This window comes from Oryctolagus cuniculus, chromosome 11, assembly GCF_051225735.1.
Source record: "Oryctolagus cuniculus isolate XC-2025 breed Fujian yellow rabbit chromosome 11, ASM5122573v1, whole genome shotgun sequence".
Lineage (NCBI taxonomy): Eukaryota > Metazoa > Chordata > Mammalia > Lagomorpha > Leporidae > Oryctolagus > Oryctolagus cuniculus.
The window spans coordinates 94,118,996-94,139,580 of NC_142877.1; the positions used below are offsets into that span (position 1 = coordinate 94,118,996).

The following is a 20,585-nucleotide window of genomic DNA, read 5'->3' on the forward strand; positions in this document are numbered from 1 at the left end:
TTCACAAGTATGTAAGTGTTCCAATTTCTCCACATCCTTGACAATACTTGTTGTTGTTGTGCGTGTTTAACGAGAGCCATCCTGACAGGTTATGTGAAGATATCTCATTAAAATTTTTATTTGCATTTCCCTGATGATCACTGATTGTAAGCATTTTTCAATATACTTGTTAGGCATTTGTATTTTGCAGGAAATGAGGACTCACGTAAAAGGCAATTTTCAATTTCAATATTATAGCACAAGAAATGTTTTCTGTAGGGATTGGTTTACACATCTATTAGAGTCTTTTGCTCAAAATCTAACTTTTCAACTTGTCAAAGTTAGAGCAGGTTAATTTCTGCCTGGATCCCCAGTGTTTGACACAGAGACTAGAACATAATATTCAGTAAATACTTCTTAAATTCACAGATCACTGATGGATAAGGAGATATACTAACTCATGAATAATTTTTTACATTATTTTTACATTATGAGCCTTACCCTGTGTCCAAGATATTTAGTAAGATTAGTGCACCAGGCCGGCACCACGGCTCAATAGGCTAATCCTCTGCTTAGCGGCGCCGGCACACCGGGTTCTAGTCCCGGTCGGGGCGCCAGATTCTGTCCTGGTTGCCCCTCTTCCAGGCCAGCTCTCTGCTGTGGCCCAGGAGTACAGTGGAGGAGTGCAGTGGAGGATGGCCCAAGTACTTGGGCCCTGCACCCCATGGGAGACCAGGATAAGTACCTAGCTCCTGCCTTTGGATCAGCGCGGTGCGCCGGCCGCGGCGGCCATTGGAGGGTGAACCAACGGCGAAGACCTTTCTCTCTCTCTCTCTCACTGTCCACTCTGCCTGTCAAAAAAAAAAAAAAAAAAAAAGATTAGTGCACCAAACAAATAGGCATAATTTTTAAGATCTATTCTTGTCTATTAATATGATACTAAGGTAAAATTACAATTACCATCTTGATACAGTACAATCATTTACTCAGGGATAAAACAGCAATGACAGTTGTCATATATTTATATTTATCTCTTTTTTTCTGTGTGCTTAGAGTTTTACAATCATTACCTAGTAATGGCAAAACAATTTATGAGTCAAGGCATTATTTAGATATTTAAGAAAGTAAATATCACTTTGTTCCTAAATATGCACATATGAAATACATAAAACTTGTATAACTTAAAATTTAAAAAAAAAGAAATGAAGAAAATAACATGGGCAAGAAGAAATCTAAAAATTCATCCTTGATTTTACAAAGAAGGGAATTTTTGGTCTAAGGAATTTACAGCTCGCCTAGAGTCATGCAGCTGTTTTGTTGTCAGCCGTTGGACTCCATCCAGTTTCAGCACAGCGTTCTTTCTACCATAAAACATTATTGATTTCCTTCCATGAAGATCTGAAAGTTCAAAAGGAAGAATAGAAGCATAAATGGTGGTGCACCAAAACACTAACACTGAGAAATCAGCATCCCAAAACAATTCACTTCATTTGTTTATTCAGCCAAAAAAACTTTCACTAGCAAAATCTCAAGATGGCTTGCACAAAACAGGACTGTTAACAAAAGTATCCTTTTTAGTGGAGGAAGCAAACAAATAAATAGACTGTTAACAAACAATTATATAGCAAATTCTGTGATAGAAGGAAGCATAATAACTTCAAAATGGCATCTCTTACCCAGATTGGGTGGGCTAAGCATTGATCTCTAAACTTTTTGCTCATTTAGCCTATAGAAATATTTTTAATAATCATGTACACCCTCAGTTATTTTAAGTTTTGATAACTAAAACTTTTCTTCAGAATTATGTATGTTTCCAAAGGATTTTATTTCTAATGTAATACAAATATTTTGTTTTTTTTTAAAATAATGCTGTTGTCTCTGTCTTTGAATATACATTGTGAAATTTAAATTGTGGGAGCCAGCGCCATTGCTCAGTAGGTTAATCCTCCACCTGCATCGCTGGCATCCTTTATGGGCACCGGTATCAGTCCTGGCTGCCCCGCTTCCAATCCAGCTCTCTGCTATGGCCTGGGAAAGCAGAAGAAGATGGCCCAAGTGCTTGGGCCCCTGCACCCACATGAGAGACCTGGAAGAAGCTCCTGGCTCCTGGCTTCCGATCGGTGCAGCTCCAGCTCTGGCAACCATCTGGGGAGTGAACCAACAGAAGGAAGACCTTTCTCTCTGTCTCTCCCTCTCATTGTTTGTAACTCTACCTCTCAAATAAATATGATACCCCTTCCCCCGATATTTGATTAAAATGCACACAAACAAACTCTTCTTTGGCAGTCAGAAATTATCCTTCCTAGTAAGTATGCAGTTTGAAGAAAAGTTGAATTAGTGACTGTTCATTGTATTAACAGTAGGATCTACAATATTCTACAAATAATTAGTAAAAATGGATAACATGCAAATGTGTGTATGTGTGTGTGATTATAAAGAATTTGGAGAATGTAAAATTTTGCCCAAATTATACAAATAAAAACACTAAGTGTAGGCTTAACTGTATGAAAAAGTGTCAAACGTTTCTCTACACAGAGTATTAGCACTTTTCATTCCCACCAGTAGTTCAGTAGAGTTCTGAATGCTCCAAATCCTTGCCAATGTTTGACGTCATCATCATTTTAAATTAGAAATTTTAACAAAATTTTAATGTTTATTGTATGTGTTTTCATTTATATTTTCCTGATGACTAGTTGTTTAGCATTTTTTCATGGTTTATTTACCAATCATATATCTTTGATCAAGTATACATTAAATAATTTTCCCCTTAAAAAAACAAACTGTCTTATTTTGAGTCATAAGAATTACTTATATATTCTGGATGGTTCTTTATCAGATGTATTATTTGCCTCATCTCCCAGTTTGTGAGGTGCCTTTTTATATGCTTTCAAGTATCTTTCAAAGAACAAAATATTGTTATTTTTTTATGAAATTTAGTTTACCATATTTTAGCAGTCTACTCTCAACTATTTACCCAGGAACTATGTGTGTGTGTGTGTGTGTGTGTGTGTGTATCCTTACAATGACTTGTATTTCAATGTTTATAGCAGTTTTTCATACTAGCAACCACATATCTATTTTCTAGCAGATGAATGAATACAATATTATGTACCCATACAATTAAATAGTCCCTAGCAAAAAATAAACAGATGAATAAGCTACTGATACATACTAATGACATATATGGATCTCAAGTGCATTATGTTATGTAAAAAGACCTCTCAACGATCATTAAGAGAGAAGGAGTCTTAGGTAAGAATATCGCCTGCTCTGCTTTCACTCGGGCTCAGAGTCTCATTAGTTAGCTGCCCAAGTCTGCATTGACTCCAACTTCAGAAAAAGAATAACTTCTCTACCAACAATATGGCTATCACCAAATCATTCTGCATGGCCTGTCTTAATGATTTATAATTTATAATTTTTGATTCACGTAAATGAAACAGTTTTCTTTTTTTTAACTTTTATTTAATGAATATAAATTTCCAAAGTACAGCTTATGGATTACAATGGATTCCCCCCCATAACGTCCCTCCCACCTGCAACCTTCCCCTTTCCCACTCCCTCTCCCCTTCCATTCACATCAAGATTCATTTTCGATTCTCTTTATATACAGAAGATCAGTTTAGCATACATTAAGTAAAGATTTCAACAGTTTGCTCCCACACGGAAACATAAAGTGAAAAATACTGTTTGAGTACTAGTTATAGCATCAAATCTCAATGTACAGCACACTAAGGACAGAGATCCTACATGAGGAGTAAGTGCACAGTGACTTGTGTTATTGACTTAACAAATTGCCACTCTTGTTTATGGCATCAGTAATCACCCTAGGCTCTTGTCATGAGCTGCCAAGGCTATGGAAGTCCCCTGAGTTCACCGACTCTGATCATATTTAGACAAGGCCATGGTCAAAGTGGAAGTTCTCTCCTCCCTTCAGAGAAAGGTACCTCCTTCTTTGATGACCTGTTCTTTCCACTGGGATCTCACTCACGTAGATCTTCATTTAGGTGGATTTTTTTTTTTTTTTTTGCCAGAGTGTCTTGGCTTTCCATGCCTGAAATACTCTCATGGGCTTTTCAGCTAGATCCGCATGCCTTAAGGGCTGATTCTGAGGCCAGAGTGCTGTTTAGGACATCTGCCATTCTATGGGTCTGCTGTGTGTCTCACTTCCCATGTTGGATCATTCTCTCCCTTTTTTATTCTATCAGCTAGTATTTGCAGACACTATTTTTGTTTATGTGATCCCTTTGGTTCTTAGTCCTATCATTATAATCAATTGTGAACAGAAATTGATCACTGGGACTAGTGAGATGGCATTGGTACATGCCACCTTGATGGGATTGAATTGGAATCCCCTGGTATGTTTCTAACTCTACCGTTTGGGGTAAGTCAGCTTAAGCATGTCCCGAATTGCACATCTCTTCCCTCTCTTATTCCCACTCTTATATTTAACAGCGATCACTTTTCAGTTAAGTTTCAGCACTTAAGAAGAATTGTGTATTGATTACAGTATTCAACCAAAAGTATTAAGTAGAACAAATAAAAAAATACTAAGAGGGATAACATATTAAGTTTCTTTTTTAAAGATGTATTTAGTTATCTGAAAGAATTACACAGACATAGGGAGATATGGAAAGAGGGAGAGAAATCTTCCATGTGCTGATTCATTCCCCGAGTGTCTGCAAAGGCCAGGGCAGAGCCAAACTGAAGCCAGGAGTCACGAGCTTCATCCAGGACTTCCACATGGATGGCAGGGGCCTGAACAAGTGAACCATCTTCCATTGCTCTTCCCAGACCATTAGCAGGGGACTGGATTGGAATTGGAGCAGCCAGGACATGGATCAGCACTCATATGCGATGCCAGCATTGCAGGCGGCAGTTTCACCAGCTACACCACAACACTAGTCTCAATGCAGTTTTCTAACAGTCAACACACTCTATTCTTTATGTTCATTAAATGTCATTCTTTTCCTTAGAATTCTGTCTTAAGGGGCTTAAATAGCATGTTGTTCCTCCTATTCTTTCATAGGTTTAACAGCTTGTACTATGATTACTCCTTACATCTTTGTATGTTGCACATTATCAGGATGTAAGTCAATCCTTTTCCAACTTGAATCTTTCTCAGTTGAATATGCTGAGGATAAGGGTCACTTTTAGTTAACCAATTTCATGCTGCTCTTCCCTCCACGTGGTAGCCTGCTCTGTGAACATAAGCCCAGGGAGATGCTTTGCCACTCCGTACCTAAGAATTGCATTTGAATCTTCTTATGTCTTCATTTATGCTCCAGGACTAGCTTACTTTTTTTTTTCATCAAATAATAGTTTTCTGATTATTTTTGTTTCCAATGAAAATTAAAATTCATGAAGTTTTAAATGTTCAAATATTCTCTAAGCATCTCTCAGAACTGTAGTTCTTGGGATAAACACTGCCCTTGACATGAAAATAAGTAAGATGAAATTCTAAACTTCAGGGAATCATCTGGTAAAAATAATTAAATTAATGAATTAAAAAAATAATTCTAGTTTGAAGATATGATTAGTAGGAGAAAAGTCAAATGATGTGAAAGCACCAGCACTGAAGGCATAAAAGGATTTTAAACCACATTATGGAGGAGGAGCCCTGGACATTGCTCTTCCAGTGGTCCTCAGACTTCATTGAAAATCAGTCACCTAGAGGATTTGTCAAAACCATAGATTTCTTGGAACCCTCATCAGATTTCCTGGCTCAGTAAAGCTGGGATGGGGTGGGGAGCCCAAGAATTTGCATTTCTAACAAATCCTTGATGATACTGATGCTGCTGGTGCAGGGATCACTAAGTCCATGCCTTCCCATTTTTCAGAACAGGAAACTGAGGCAGAAGGAGGTGAGCACTTGCCAAGATGTGCATAGCTTGTCAGCGGCAGATGCAGGATTAAAATCCAAGTCCCTCAATTACAGTTCAGTTATCATTTTCCTCATATTTCCCTGAAGCAAGACCTGGAATGAGTAGAAAACGCTCTAAAGATTTAAGTCAAGGAGAAGAGAGCCATTTTCAAAGGAGCAAGATCCCAGGTGAAGGTTATCATATAATTCAGTTTGACTGAAGAGAGCACAGTACTTCAGTGAGACGTGGAGGCAGACCATGAGCTACGAAAGATGGATCACTGCAGTAGCTATATATTAAGTGGACTACTTGGGTAACAAGGCTCCAGGCAGCAAGAATGTTGAGGTAAAAAAAGCATTAAAGGATTAACAATGAAGGAACAAATTGTCTTCTGTGGTTAGGAACATAATCAGGGTTTCCACTTTTTTTTTTTTTTTTTTTTACCTTTTGAGATAACTTTTTTTTTCTTTTTTTTATTTAGTAAATATAAATTTCCAAAGTACAGTTTATGGATTACAATGGCTTCCCCCCCCCCATAATTTCCCTCCCACTCGCACCCCTCCCATCTCCTGCTCCCTCTCCCATTCCATTCACATCAAGATTCATTTTCAGTTACCTTTATATACAGAAGATCTATTTAGTATATATTAAGTAAAGATTTCATCAGTTTGCACCCACACAGAAATACAAAGTGTAAAATACTGTTTCAGTACTAGTGATAGCATTACTTCACATTGGACAACACACTAAGGACAGATCCCACATGAGGAGTAAGTGCACAGTGACTCCTGTTGTTGAGTTAGCAATTTAACACTCTTGTTTATGGTGTCAGTAATCTCCCTAGGCTCTAGTCATGAGTTGCCAAGGCTATGGAAGCCTTTTGAGTTCACCGACTTTGATCTTATTCCGACAGGGTCATAGTCAAAGTGGAAGTTCTCTCCTCCCTTCAGAGAAAGGTACCTCCTTCTTTGATGGCCCCATTCTTTCCACCGGGATCTCACTTGCAGAGATCTTTTGTTTAGGTCGTCTTCTTTTTTTTTTCCCAGAGTGTCTTGGCTTTCCATGCCTAAAATACTCTCATGGGCTCTTCAGCCATATCTGAATGCCTTAAGGGCTGATTCTGAGACCAGAGTGCTATATAGGACATCTGCCATTCTATGAGTCTGCTGTGTATCTCACTTCCCATGTTGGATCATTCTCTCCCTTTTTGATTCTATCAATTAGTATTAGCAGACACTACTCTTGTTTGTGTGATCCCTTTGACTCTTAGACCTATCATTATGATCAATTGTGAACTGAAATTGATCACTTGGACTAGTGAGATGGCATTGGTACATGCCACCTTGATGGGATTATATTGGAATCCCCTGGCACGATTCTAACTCCACCATTTGGGGCAAGTCCGATTGAGCATGTCCCAAATTGTACATCTCCTTTTTGAAATAGAAAGGATCCTTAAGCATAAATTCAAAATAAAAGGACATTCCCAATCTCAAAAGACCATAAGTATAAAGGATAGAAAAATATATATTCAACCATACTTTAAATATTAGAATTAACTCCTTAATGTTACATCAGAAACATACTCTGAATATTCTAAGATGACAATGAGTTAGAATAATCAATGAGTAGAATAGAAACCTTAATTTCATAAGCTAGCTATTGATTTTTTTATTAATAGCACTCAATGGATGTTAATCATATTCATATCTTCTGATTCCTGATATACACTTTAATAAATTTTTGATAAGATAAAAAATTTAATTAAGGCTGGCTTTAGAAATCTAAGTATATTCTTTTCAAGAAGTTGAAGCTTTTAAACCTCAGGGACAGTTTTTAGTGAATATATAAATCTTTAAGTTTACACTTTGGCCAAAACTATACAAAAGATTTTGTTTGAGGGGAAATTAAAGGAGGATTTTGTGTAAGAATTTAATTTCCTAAATCTGCCTTTTATTCATTATTTTTACCCACAGAAGGTTAGCACAAGACTTCAGAATTAAACTCATCTGGCATTATTTTCTACAGAAATATTAAAAAACTAAAGTATTCACTGTGTAACTAAAATTTGTTTACTTATTGGACTTGAATTCATGCCTGTGGGGTGGTTCCTTGATATTCTATCCTGTGTTTTGAAAGAAATCAAGGATTCATTGGAAATCATGAGGTTGAAATAAGTATCTCTAATGTTTCTGAATTTAATTGTTTTCAACTTTTTGGCAAAATTAGTACAATTTCTAGTTCAATGACACAGGAAAGATTTTAGAGTTACCTTTTCTGTCAGGTAAGGCCTTCCAGATAGAAGATGCCAGCAAGCGAGTTTTGGAGGAAAGTCCCTCTGAGTGAGAAAGGGTAGAGTCAACAAGACTAGGTTTGATATCTGAGAAAGGAGAAAGCAGGAGCCCCAGACCACACTGCAGATCCAAGGAAGTCTCAGCCACGTGGGGAGCTTCAAAGCAAATAGTTTCCATCGGAGGAATCCTTCATTCAACAGAAATGCCCTGGCACCTGCCCTGCTCTATCACTGCTGGGCTCTAACCTTGACAGAGCTTAGTGTGAACATGGTCTTGGTGTGATCCTTGTGAATAATCAAGACACAGCATCTGACGCTACAAATGTCCCTCTCATATCAGGATGCCTCCAGGGCTGCCCGGGTGCACCCCCCACTTCACACAAGTCCTCTACACATTTTCAAAGAGCAGTCCTCCGCAGTCCTTCTGTGACTCTATTTTCTTCTTTCTCTTCTCTCTTGCTCTCCTCTCTCTTCTCTTCTCCACTGCACTTGATCTTTTTTGGTTAAAAGATTTATTTATTTATTTCAAAGGAAGAATTACAAAGAGGCAGAGGCAAATGCAGAGAGAGAAGTCTTCCATCCACTAGTTCACTCCCCAAATGGCTGCAATGGCCAGAGCTGAGCCAATCCGAAGCCAGGAACAAGGAGCCTCCTCTAGGTCTCCCACGTGGGTGCAGGGGACCAAGGACTTGGGCCATCTTCTGCTGCTTTCCCAGATCACAGCAGAGAGCTGGATCAGAAGTGGAGCAGCCGAGTCTCGAAACGGTGTCCACATGGGATGTTGGCACCGCAGGCGGCAGCTTTACTTGCTGCACCACAATACCAGCCCCTACACTTGATCTTAATCAAAAGGCTGAGAAATGATATTTCTTCTCTACTCTCTCTCTTTTCTTCTCTCTCTCTCCTCCCCAGGAAGAAGTTGTGGAGGTAACTACAGCTTCTGCAGTGATATCAGAGCCACGCTAATATTTCTCATTGTTTGTCTCCTCCAGTATCCATTCTGCATTCACAGCGTCGTTGCCTGGACAAGTTCCAGATGCCGGAACAATGGAGCGGATAAGTTAAGGAACAGTTGAAGCACTAGCTTGAATAAAATAGTCTGTAAGGATAGGATGTGCCCCGCAGGGATGCCATCTACACACTAAATCAAAGTCCTGGGTATGGTGTTATGTCCCCACTAGGGAAAATACATGTCAGTCTAGGAACCAAGAGATAGTTCAGAGGAGTGACCTCTCTAAATATCCTTCTCAAAGAGCAGTTGGGGAACTTTGGGTACCTTGTCTCCATAATTCTTGGTCCTACAGGAGAGAAATTTTGGTTCCCAAAGGAGGTGTATTTTACCAGAGCTTATAGTGTTATTCAGTTGGATAATAAGAGGTAGCTCCCACCTGGGAATTTTGGAAAAGTTTGTGCAGCATCCCGTAGGTGAAAAGATGGGGCACCATCTTGGCACAGATAATCCATCAACAGAAGAAGTAAAATCTTCTTAAATACAGTGAAGGCAGCGTAAAATACATATGGAATTGAGATGAATCATTTGGTCACTCTTAGTATTCATGTCTAATTGTAACTGTGAATGAACACTTACAGCAATCTCAACCAGAGACTACCAGAGGTTCAGCATTTTCAGGAATGAGGACATAAGTCATACCACCAGGAAGCCACTATACCTGTCCTTTCAGCCTGTTTAGTATCCACCATTGATAAACTCCTCCAGAACGTTGTATTTCTTTCTATCTCTCATTTCAAAAAATAAAAAATCTTCACCTGCTTCTTTTATTCACATAATATTATTTAATCAACATTAACAGAGATGATAAATAATCTGATGACTTCTTTTTTTTTTTTTTTTTTTTTTTTTTTTTTGGACAGGCAGAGTGGACAGTGAGAGAGAGAGACAGAGAGAGAAAGGTCTTCCTTTTGCCGTTGGTTCACCCTCCAATGGCCGCCGCGGCCGGCGCACCGCGCTGATCCAAAGCCAGGAGCCAGATGCTTCTCCTGGTCTCCCATGGGGTGCAGGGCCCAAGCACTTGGGCCATCCTCCACTGCACTCCCTGGCCACAGCAGAGAGCTGGCCTGGAAGAGGGGCAACCGGGACAGAATCCGGTGCCCCAACCGGGACTAGAACCCGGTGTGCCGGCGCCGCAAAGCAGAGGATTAGCTTAGTGAGCCACGGTGCCGGCCCTGATGACTTCTTAATTATTCCCTTTGTACCCTGGATTTCTATGAAGCTTGCTTTTGATTATCTTCTTACATGTCAGATTTACTCGCTTGAAAATCTTCACCAGCTCTTTAATTTTTTTAAGATTTATTTATTTATTTGAATGTCAAGTTTACAGAGAGAGAAGGAGAGACAGAGACAGAGATTTTCCATCTGCTGGTTCACTCCCCCCGAGTGGCCACAAAAGCCAGAGCTGAGCCAGGAGCTTTATCAAGATCTCCCACTAGAACAGCAGGAACCCAAGTACTTGGGCCATCTTCTGCTGCTTTTCCCATGTCATTAATAATGTGTTGGATCAGAAGTGGAGCAGCTGGGACAAGAAGCGGCACCCATATGGGATGCCAGCATCACAAGCGACGGCTTTACCCCCTACGCCATAATGCTGGCTCCACCTGCTGTTTAAATTTATATTTCTGAATTGCAGATCTCTTGTGAATCTATCCCATCTCCCTTAGGAAAGCTCAATTTCAAAACCTATAGGGCGATAACCTTCAACATTGCATCTCTACCTGAGAGATTTCTGAAAAGCACCTGACCCATGCATTTATTGCCTACTAGGTATTAACAATAAAACACCTCACTGGAAGTTATGTTTTTTCCACTCATCACTGAAATTTTGTCTCTGGCTTCCTTTCTTCATTAGGGAGCTGTTCTCCCAAGCAAAAAAATAAAAAACTCTACTTCCATACCTATCTTCAGTTAGTTGCTACATTTTTATCATCTCTTTCATGTTCTAGCACAATAGCATCTTATTCAACTGATCTTCTTACTTCCAGTGTTACCCTCCTCCACCTGTGGCCAAAAGGGATCTCTCTAATATATGTAAAATCTAAGTCTGATCATGTCATGTTCCCATTCAGCATTCCCCAACAGCTTCCCATTACCCGCAGGATTAAAGCTAAATTACTGCTGAACATTTTTGGCATGCATGCACGAACATACATGCTTTCTTCTGTACATGCTCTTTCAACCACATCTAGCTTACTAAGCAAATTGCCTAAAATTCTCTTTAACCACTGAAAGCCTTTTCAAGCTCCTGAACTTTTTGTGCATGCCATTCCTTCCATCTCCCATTACCGCATGCCTTTCTTAAAGGTAGAGATTTATTTCTTATATATAGTACATACTCCCAAGACTAGGAAAGTCTGATTCATATCTCAACAAGGGTTTATTGAGATGAATTCAATTTCAATACATTCAAGAGTTTCGAAGATGTATTATATGAACCCAGTCACTTAGTAAAAGAATGAGAGAAACTACTTAGTAAAAGGCTACTTAGGGGCCCTGATCATTATGTCATGGAGTTAGACCAAGGGCCACATTTCTGGCTTGGAGAATATTTTATATAAGCTTCCAAAGAAGCTTTTATGTAAGCTTCGGATGATGGGAGAGCATGAAACTGTTGCAAAAGGATTAGAATTTCTTCTACATAACAGACTAGGAACATTTTGTTGTCACTCATTTTTACAAATAAAACACTGTTGGTGAAGGCACAAGAGTGTCCTGGTAAATTTTCTAAAATTTTTTAAAAGATTTTTATTTATTTATTTGAGAGGTAGAATTACACACAGGGAGAGGGAGAGCCAGAGAGAAAGGTATTCCATCCGCTGGTTCACTCCCCAAATGGCCGCAACGGCTGGAGCTGAGCCTATCCAAAGCCAGAAACCAGAAATTTTTTCTGTGTCTCCCACGCAGGTGCAGGGGCCCAAGCACTTGGGCCATCCTCCACTGCTTCCCCAGGCCACAAGCAGAGAGCTGGATCAGGAGAGGAGCAGCCGGGACACTAACTGGCACCCATCTGGGATACCAGCACTTCAGGAGAAGGCTTAGCCTATTACTCCATAGTGCTGGTCCCCATACTGGTAAATTTATACCAGGGTTTATCAACAGTTATGAAGAAGTAGTAGATGAATTTAGAGTCTTAGCTAGAGAGGAAGTGTAGAAAAGAGATGTGTTATAAGGAGGAGGTAATGTTTATATCATATAAAATAGGTATTGTTTCATAACTGTATCAACCAACAGTAAGCAGTTTTGGTGGAAAACAGGAACTATCCAAAGAAATCCTAAAGGTGTGGCTGAAGAAGTATGCATAAAGTAAGTTAAGAGCAGGGCAATTTTACTTTATACAATAAAAGTGTTGCATTTGGGATTGAATTGCAACTAAATTTTGATATAATTCTGATAGAATTGAAAGTAAACAGATCATACACATAAAGGCAAATAGGAAATAAACATCTTTATTCCCCTTTAAGAATGCATGGAATTGTGGCCGGCGCCGTGGCTCAACAGGCTAATCCTCCTCCTGGTGGCGCCGGCACACAGGGTTCTAGTCCTGATCAGGGTGCCGGATTCTGTCCTGGTTGCCCCTCTTCCAGGCCAGCTCTCTGCTATGCCCAGGGAGTGCAGTGGAGGATGGCCCAAGTGCTAAATGTTTTTAAATAAATAGTGCTTCTGCTTAAATTAGGCTGGATTGGCTTATGAAGCCTAAAATTAATAACTTTGGGGATGGGAGTGAGGAAAGGATCATTTGGTACAGCAGTTAAGATGTCACTCACTCCTGGTCAGCATTGGGTGTAACAGGTTAAGTCACTACCTGCAACACCGGCATCCCATAGAAGTACCAATTTGAGTCCTGGCTGCTCCACTTCTCATCCACCTCCCTGCTAATGCTGCTAGGAAAGCAGTGGAAGATGGCCCAAGTCCTTGGGCCTGTGCACCCATGTGGGAGACCCAGATGAAGTTCCTGACTCCTGGTTTCAGCATGGCCCAGCCCTAGCTGTTACAACCATTTGCTGAGTGAACCAATGGATGGAATATATTCTCTCTCTCTCTCTCCAAATATGATGATTTAAAAAAAAAAGAACCTTGATTGATCACCTACTTTTCTGACAAATCCCAAACAGTAATATGGTAACTATTTACTGAATTCAAGGAACTATTTTAGGTGCTGAAGTGAAGGGGTAGGGGTAGAGGTGATACTAACATGTGAGACACAAGGCTGCTCTTTACAAGGAACTGCATGCAAAAACTGTAAGCAGAGACAGGATGATTTTAGCATCAAATCAAAGTGCAAGACATGCAATAGAGAAGAAGTAATAATTGTTTTTTTTACTGATAGTATAATTCAAGGCTCTATGAAAGACAGAGATTTTTTTTAATTAAACCTGAAGGAATGAGTATGATATTTGATAAGGCCATGGCTAAAATGAAAAGCAGAGATTCCCAGTGCTAGACTTAGGGGACAATATAATCAAAATCAGAGAGTCAGGAGTAAAAGGCATGAAGGTCCTAAATATAGATCTGTGTTTCATGCAAATGTAATGAAGTGTCAAGGAATATAGTCCACTTTAGAGACAATGATCCAGTTATTTTTAGAAAAAAGAATCTCAGTCATACGCATGGGAGAACTTGAGCTTTTCCCACAGCCTGAGTTCCGAAGACCAATTTTCAAGACATCTGGGAAGTATAAACACTTTGCTGCATTATAGACCCAAGTTCCTTGACAGTAACAGGTGTGCAAAGCCATCCTCTGTCTGGTCCATACCTCGTGTTGTCCAGGGTTGCTCAGGTCATAAGTCAAATGATGATGTTTCAACTTTTAAAATTAGAGTGAAAATAGTTTCTTCAAACACTATTATTAAGGATTCCCCCATTTAAAATTGACCAAGTGGGTCTTTTCTGGTGGAAAGGGAAGCAAGGATCCCACAGTGGAGCCCTTCAGGGTCCTCTCTTCAGGACACATGCATTTTGCTGCTTCACCTTAAAACTGCCAAGACTTTGGAGAAACAAAGTTTTAAATGACTAGGTTAGTCAAGAGTGGAATTGTGTAGGAAAAAATGGAGATTGCTTTAGCAGGAGACATGGCAGAGAAATCATTTAAGTAGGTTGGATCGAAGATTCTTGAAGTCATCTAATAAAGAGTGATAAAAAGGGGTGAGGAGGTGCAAATAAGCTACAAATATGTACAGTTTATGGAATCTCATTAAAATGAAGAAGGAAATGCAAAAATATATAATTTAAAGGATAAAGACATTTTAGATAGCAGAACAAAACTAATTAGATTGAAGTAAGGATTGCTCAGAAGATGAAGAGGAAAATGCTTTTGCTAAGAACCAACACACAACTAGGTAGAGCTGTTATCACTGGCTACAGAAAAATAATTAAATTAAATTTATGGCCTAAACACATATTTCCTTTATTTTAAATAAAATACTGATGATACTCAGAAGTGAAATATTACACTCAATACTGTCAGTGTAATACTATGATGATTAAAACTTTGCTTTCTTTGGCTTGAAGATGCTATGAAGAATACACTGAACTATCATTGTGAAGATTCTGGTGCTGGACCACCCAGGAGCTAATTGAGCTCAGTACAGGGTGTGTTCTGCTTGGACGTTATGTGTGTATTTTCTGAGAGCAAGTTTTTAGAGTGTAGCGTACTCATCTATATACATATGCCCTGCAGCTTCCAGTAAGTCCAAACATGTTTATTCACTCTTTGATGCCGAACCAAGGAGGGAAAACACTTCTAAATCTTCTTTAAAACAACAATTCAGATGTTTCTTGGGAAAGAACTTTTGTAGACTGGTGATCTAGAGTGCTAGATTAGCACCCAGCAACTGTATAAAACTAGCTGTGAATTAACTCATTTTCTCCCTGTGCATTCTAAGTTGTAATTCTACTACATTCCAGAAGAAGCAAGTAGACTAAAATGTAAGCATCAGAAAGAAAGTGTACTGAAAGACATTACTGATAAGCAGGAATAAAATATATTAGTCTTCTTGTGATATTGCATTTGTGTGTGTATATGTGAGAGTATTTATCTATGTGCTTAATTGATGCTTTCCACATATTTCCAAGCAATGTGTTAACCACAAAGTCACTGTTCTAGTAGGTATTAGATTGCAGTAACTGCTACAGAGGAAATCAACTGGCTGATACCATAGTACCTGGGAAAATGTTTTCTCCTTTTAAATATTTTATTTAACTTAATTTAATTTTATCTACTTTATAAAAAGTTTGCTAGAGAAGCCCCTTCCAAAGAGATATTGTTAGTACTGAATGTGGTGAAAGTTTTAGGGAAAGAATAGTTCAGGCAGTGGATTGGTACATACAAAGGTCTGATCAGGAAGCACTCTGGTGTAGCTGGGAGAAGACAACAGAATACAGTGAGTCAGGAGCAAGGCAGGGCTGTGTGAAGGGGACATAGACAGTCTGGCAGGGGGCAGGCCATACATGATCTTTCAGGCCATAATAAGGACGTTGTTTTGATTCTAAGACTATTTGGAAGACACTTAACGTTATAGTGGGCAAATGAATTAGCTTAGTTGGCTTTGTAAAAGAACATGTTGGTTGCTGTATGTAGAGCAGACCATGATAGCAAAACACAAGGGAGCAGAGAAATCAACTAGAAGTTTCAGCTGCAGGCCCAATAAGAGGCAGTGGTGGTTTGGATGGGGCCTAGAGGTACAGCTGAGGAGAGCTATTCACAAAGTGTGTTGGAGATGAGCGTCACAGAATTTCTTACAGTCCCTATGTGGCAAATGGGATTGGGGAGTCACCAGGAGAAGGGAAGGGCTCTAGAATGACCACAGGTTTTGACTTAAACAACTATGTATATTGAGCTTCCTTTTACTGAAATGAGAAAAGGAGAAAAAAGGTTTCTGGAAGAAATCAAACGTTCTGTGTTAGGTATGAAGATGTTTCTGAAACATTTAAGTCAAGATATCTGATATACAAATATAGATATCCAAGCGATATGCAGCAAATGCGTTACACAAAGGTATCCAGCAACATCTTCACAGAGGGGGTCCTTTTAAAAATGTCACACAGGGGCCAGTACTGTGGTGTATCAGGTAAAGCTGCTGCCTACAGTGCCGGCCTCCCATATGGGTGCCCGTTTGAGTCCCGGCTGCTCCTCTTCCGATCCAGCTCTCTGACTATGGCCTGGGAAAGCAGTGGAAGATGGCCCAAGTCCATGGACCTCTGTATCTGCATAGGACACCCAGAAGAAGCTCCTGGCTCCTGGTTTTAGATCTGCGCAGCTTGGGCCGTTGCAGCCATCTTGCGAATGAACCAGAGGATAGGAGAATTTCTCTCTCTCTCTCTCTCTCTCTCTCTCTCTCTCTCCCTGCCTCTCTGTAACTCTGCCTTTCAAATAAATAAATCTTTAATAAATATATAAACTTACAGTAGCAATGTACATTTTAAAAAATGCCACACAAAGATTCAGTGTATCTTAGATGCAATGCTGTTGTGATTTGGGACCCAGATTTTAGCTCTCTATACCTAAGGTGTCTTCCAAGCATTTGTAGTCTGCAGAATTTATAAGCCCTAACATTTACCTCCCTTACAGCAATCTCATCTATAACAGGTAGCATATTCCCATTAAGTCCAGCTGGAGAGATTTTATTCCTCACTCTTCACCTCAGGTGGCCTGCCGGCTGTTATTTTCAAAAAATTAATCCTGGGGGTTATATTGCATAAGACTGCTCTTTATTTGACCTGAAACATTCCTGTGCTCCCGACAGACAGACAGGATGTGGCCTAATAGGAAAGGGTTCCTGAAGCTCCAGCCCTCATTCACCTGGCACCCAGTCTCTGCCTGTCGCTGCCAACAGGATGGGGAGATGCTCATCCGCTCCTCCGCATATGCTGGGCCCTGCAGCTGGGAAGGGGCAGTTCTCGGGGAGCAGCCTGAGTCGGCCCCTACAGTGGGTGGCATGTTTATCTTTCCCCTGAAAAACAAGAGGTCAACTTGGAACACATGTTTCTATGACAACAATACATTCAAAGAAGAGAGAAGTTGGCCCAATTTGGGAAGGAGTGGCTTGGTAGTACACTGAGTCTCTTTTCAACTTAATTCCCATCTGAATTTACATGGGAAGAAAGACTTTGGTGAAGAAACATGTACAAAAAGAAAACAAAACAAAACAAAACAAAAAAAGCACTCCAAAGAATGTAGTCTGTACACCACTTAACAGAAAAGTTTTAATTTATTACAGCAAACTACTGGTTTTCTGTGAGTAAATGATACTATCAATTTTCAAAATAGATATTTTTTTGTTACTATTAGAAATGACTTCATCTCATCTGCTATCCCTTAATAAAAAAATCACATTCACATTTGTAAATGTCATATGCAGAATAAATGTATTTTGTCATTTGTGTTTTAAATGTGTAATCCTTTTTATCTTGTCATAATCTTGCTATTTTTCAGTATATCTGCACCAATGTATGATGATGTGGGAAGATTTTATTGAAATTACAGAGTAACACGGGAGACAGAGGGAAAAAGACACAAAGAATAAGAAAATCAAGTAGAAAGAAAAACCCTGCTCATAAAAGTCTGATGCTAACAAGCAGCAGAGAGTGGGGGAGCTACAATTGTGCAGAAGAGTAACACCCCCAGAGCAGCATATGGTGCTCTTTCAATGTTTAAAAATGGAAAGAGATACTTTACAGAGTAGAAAATATTCTCTAAACTGTCTTATGAACAGCAAGGAAAGACACCAAATAGAAATTTTTTGTCTTATTTTAGACACTACAAATCCAATGTGTTCTTGTGAATTCTTCGAGGAATACAAGAATGTAGAACAATGAAATTACTTTCATTGCCTCATCTCCTCAATCTCATCATAGAGAAGTGATCTCTGCAGAACTTTGCCATGAAGTTTTACAGAGAGCCTTCAAGTGCACTTTAAAAAAAAAAAAAGATTGACTTCTTTATTTGAAAATCAGGGTTACAGTGAGAGAGGAAGAGGCAGAGAGAAACATCTTCCATCCACTGGTTCACTCCCTAAATAGCCACAATGGCCAGGGTTGGGCTAGACTGATGCCAGGAGCCAGGAGCTTCATCAGAGTCTCCTGTGTGGGTGACAGGGGCCCAAACTCCTGAGCAGCCAGGACATGAACCAGGAGCCATATGGGATGCCGAGTCACAGGTGGTGGCTTTACCTGCCACACCACAGCACCAGCCCCTCTCCAATTGTACTTTAAAGGGTCTTGGAAAGAACCTGCATGAAGTATTGGAAAAACACCAACATGGAAGAGCATCTTCCCAGGTCTGCTACTCTGGCTTTTGAAGGTCTCCCTGGGACTCTGACCCTGATACATGTAAAATGAAGTGGCTCAGAAAAAGTGGATTAAGATTTACAACTAGCCTGAGGGATACTGGAAATGTGTTGGGATATTCTGGCAACATGCTTGTCTCGATGACCCGAAAAGCTGCCTGATGTGTTTCCCTGAATACAAGGATCAAGCATCACCAAAGCAAAATGAAGAATTCTCCTACCCCAAAAGTCCGAAACATCTGTACCCCCGGGAAACACTGTACGTCCCTGAGGTCTCTTCCAATTAGCAAATTCTGGGATAGGAAAGTTATCAGTGCTTGCAACTGATTATTGCAACATGTCTATTTAGAAAGTGAACTATTAGAAACAAAATTTTTGTGCAGCCCTTAAAAGATTTATTTACATTAAAATGTTTCTCTTTGTGTTCTAATTCAATAAAGAAGGTATTTAAGTCTAAAAGTAGCTTGTTATTTTGAAAATTTCTCAGTTTACATTTTATTATTAAAATATTCTCTCGTCAAACTAATTTTAATGACTCCTCTTCATTTTATTTCAAGAAAGAAAGGCTTATAATTTGATATAATAGCACTGTAATAAATTATATTTTGCATATGTATAATATAAATGGAAATCTAGAGTTTATCTCTTCTAATGCTTTAATAAAAACCATCTGTGGTCCTGTAAGCCGACTATTGTTATTTTCATTTTGTAGATAAGGAAGGGAAGGAAACCGCAAAGTTACCTTGACTTCCAGAGCATCCTAGAACACACTCATTTTCTTCAGAGGTTGAAAAACAGCACTGTGAACTTTATTTTTTTTTTCAAATACTCTTAATCTGGCAAGGTTCTTTCACACAGCAATAAATAGCATTTGCTATCTTTGACGGCAAGCCAGCTGGGCTCCTTCCTGGTCCTGAGGTAAACAGAAGCCTGCCTGCTTGCTTTCTGAGTCTGCTCTTGCTAATTAGGAAATGTGTGAGCTGTTTCACTTGAAGGGCCTTCTGGAAGATGGTAGTTCCCCTCTTCCCTCAACCCTGCATGAAGTTCAGTGCTAGAATGTTCTCCTTGTGTGCCCTTTCCTCCTTCATGGGGATGGCAGTGAGAAAATCCCTAAGATCAACAGAGCAAAAGCAAGAGAATCATTGGATAACAAATCAGTCTATATATGGAATGAAAGACATGAAGAGTTTTCATTTCTACACAACTTTAAACTAAAGCAAATGTCTAAGAAAATCCTTAGACTTTAAAAGCTAAATGTAAATATATTTTACTAGTTTTTTAATGGAAAATCTTGAAGAACAAATAAAGACCTCTCTTTCTCATTCATTTCCTCTCAGCCTCCACTACAACTTATTTGGCCAGGACTAAGACATAAGTTTGAGCTTTCACAAGCCAATTTCCTCCCATTTCAGCTAAAGAAGAGTCAATTTGCCAGATTTCTGAATGTTTTCTGTGTAAATGAAGGTTGCAGGAGATCAGTGGATAGAGCAATGGCCATGGAGAAAAACATGTAAAATCAACACCAAGGTTCAAAGGAGAGTTTGAAGTATCTGAGAAATAAAGGAGATCTGGGAAACAATGTATTTGCAGGAGATACGTTAAAACAAGAACTACGATGAAAAGACATTTATTAGAGGTCTGTGTAAGTGTTAAGAGTATGTTCTCTATGTGACTTAACTCAGTAATTTCAAGAAAGATCTCAGCGAAGCTTTAACTTGCTTTAATCTACTCGGTTGACAGGCTGTTGGTTTGAAAGTACTGTTGGCGCTAGACCATGAGCAAGTTAATTTGAAGGTTGAAATTTTCTTTGTGGAACAGTCATCCTACATTCAAAAATGTTAACTGTCTGCTCCTCAGAATTGAATTCTTTCCTTTCAAGCAAGACTAACAAGGAAAAGAAAGACAAGGCAGAGATGCAAACCACATACAGGCTCATATTTATTTTTGCTTGTTTTTACTTAACTCCTTTTGAATACTTTGTTTTTTCTTTGACCTCTGAAGCTTGGTAATCATTCATGTATTTTAAAAAATAGAAAATTTGGAAAACCTGAAGGTTTTGATTTATCAAGTTAATCTAATTCTTGAATATCCAGCCTTTTTCAGAATATGCAGGATATGAGGGTCGTGAGAGACATTCTTGCCTTTAATAAGGA

General features: G+C 39.2%; 1 long non-coding RNA gene across 1 annotated transcript; it reads right to left on the bottom strand.

Annotated features, from left to right (window-relative positions):
* Positions 1-983: 983 nt before the first annotated feature.
* Positions 984-19,292, bottom strand: LOC149123567 (uncharacterized). The gene is made up of 2 exons (XR_016216250.1): positions 19,175-19,292; positions 984-1,377 (listed from the first exon to the last, which is right to left on the bottom strand). It is a non-coding gene; the product is annotated as an uncharacterized LOC149123567 (long non-coding RNA).
* Positions 19,293-20,585: the final 1,293 nt, after the last annotated feature.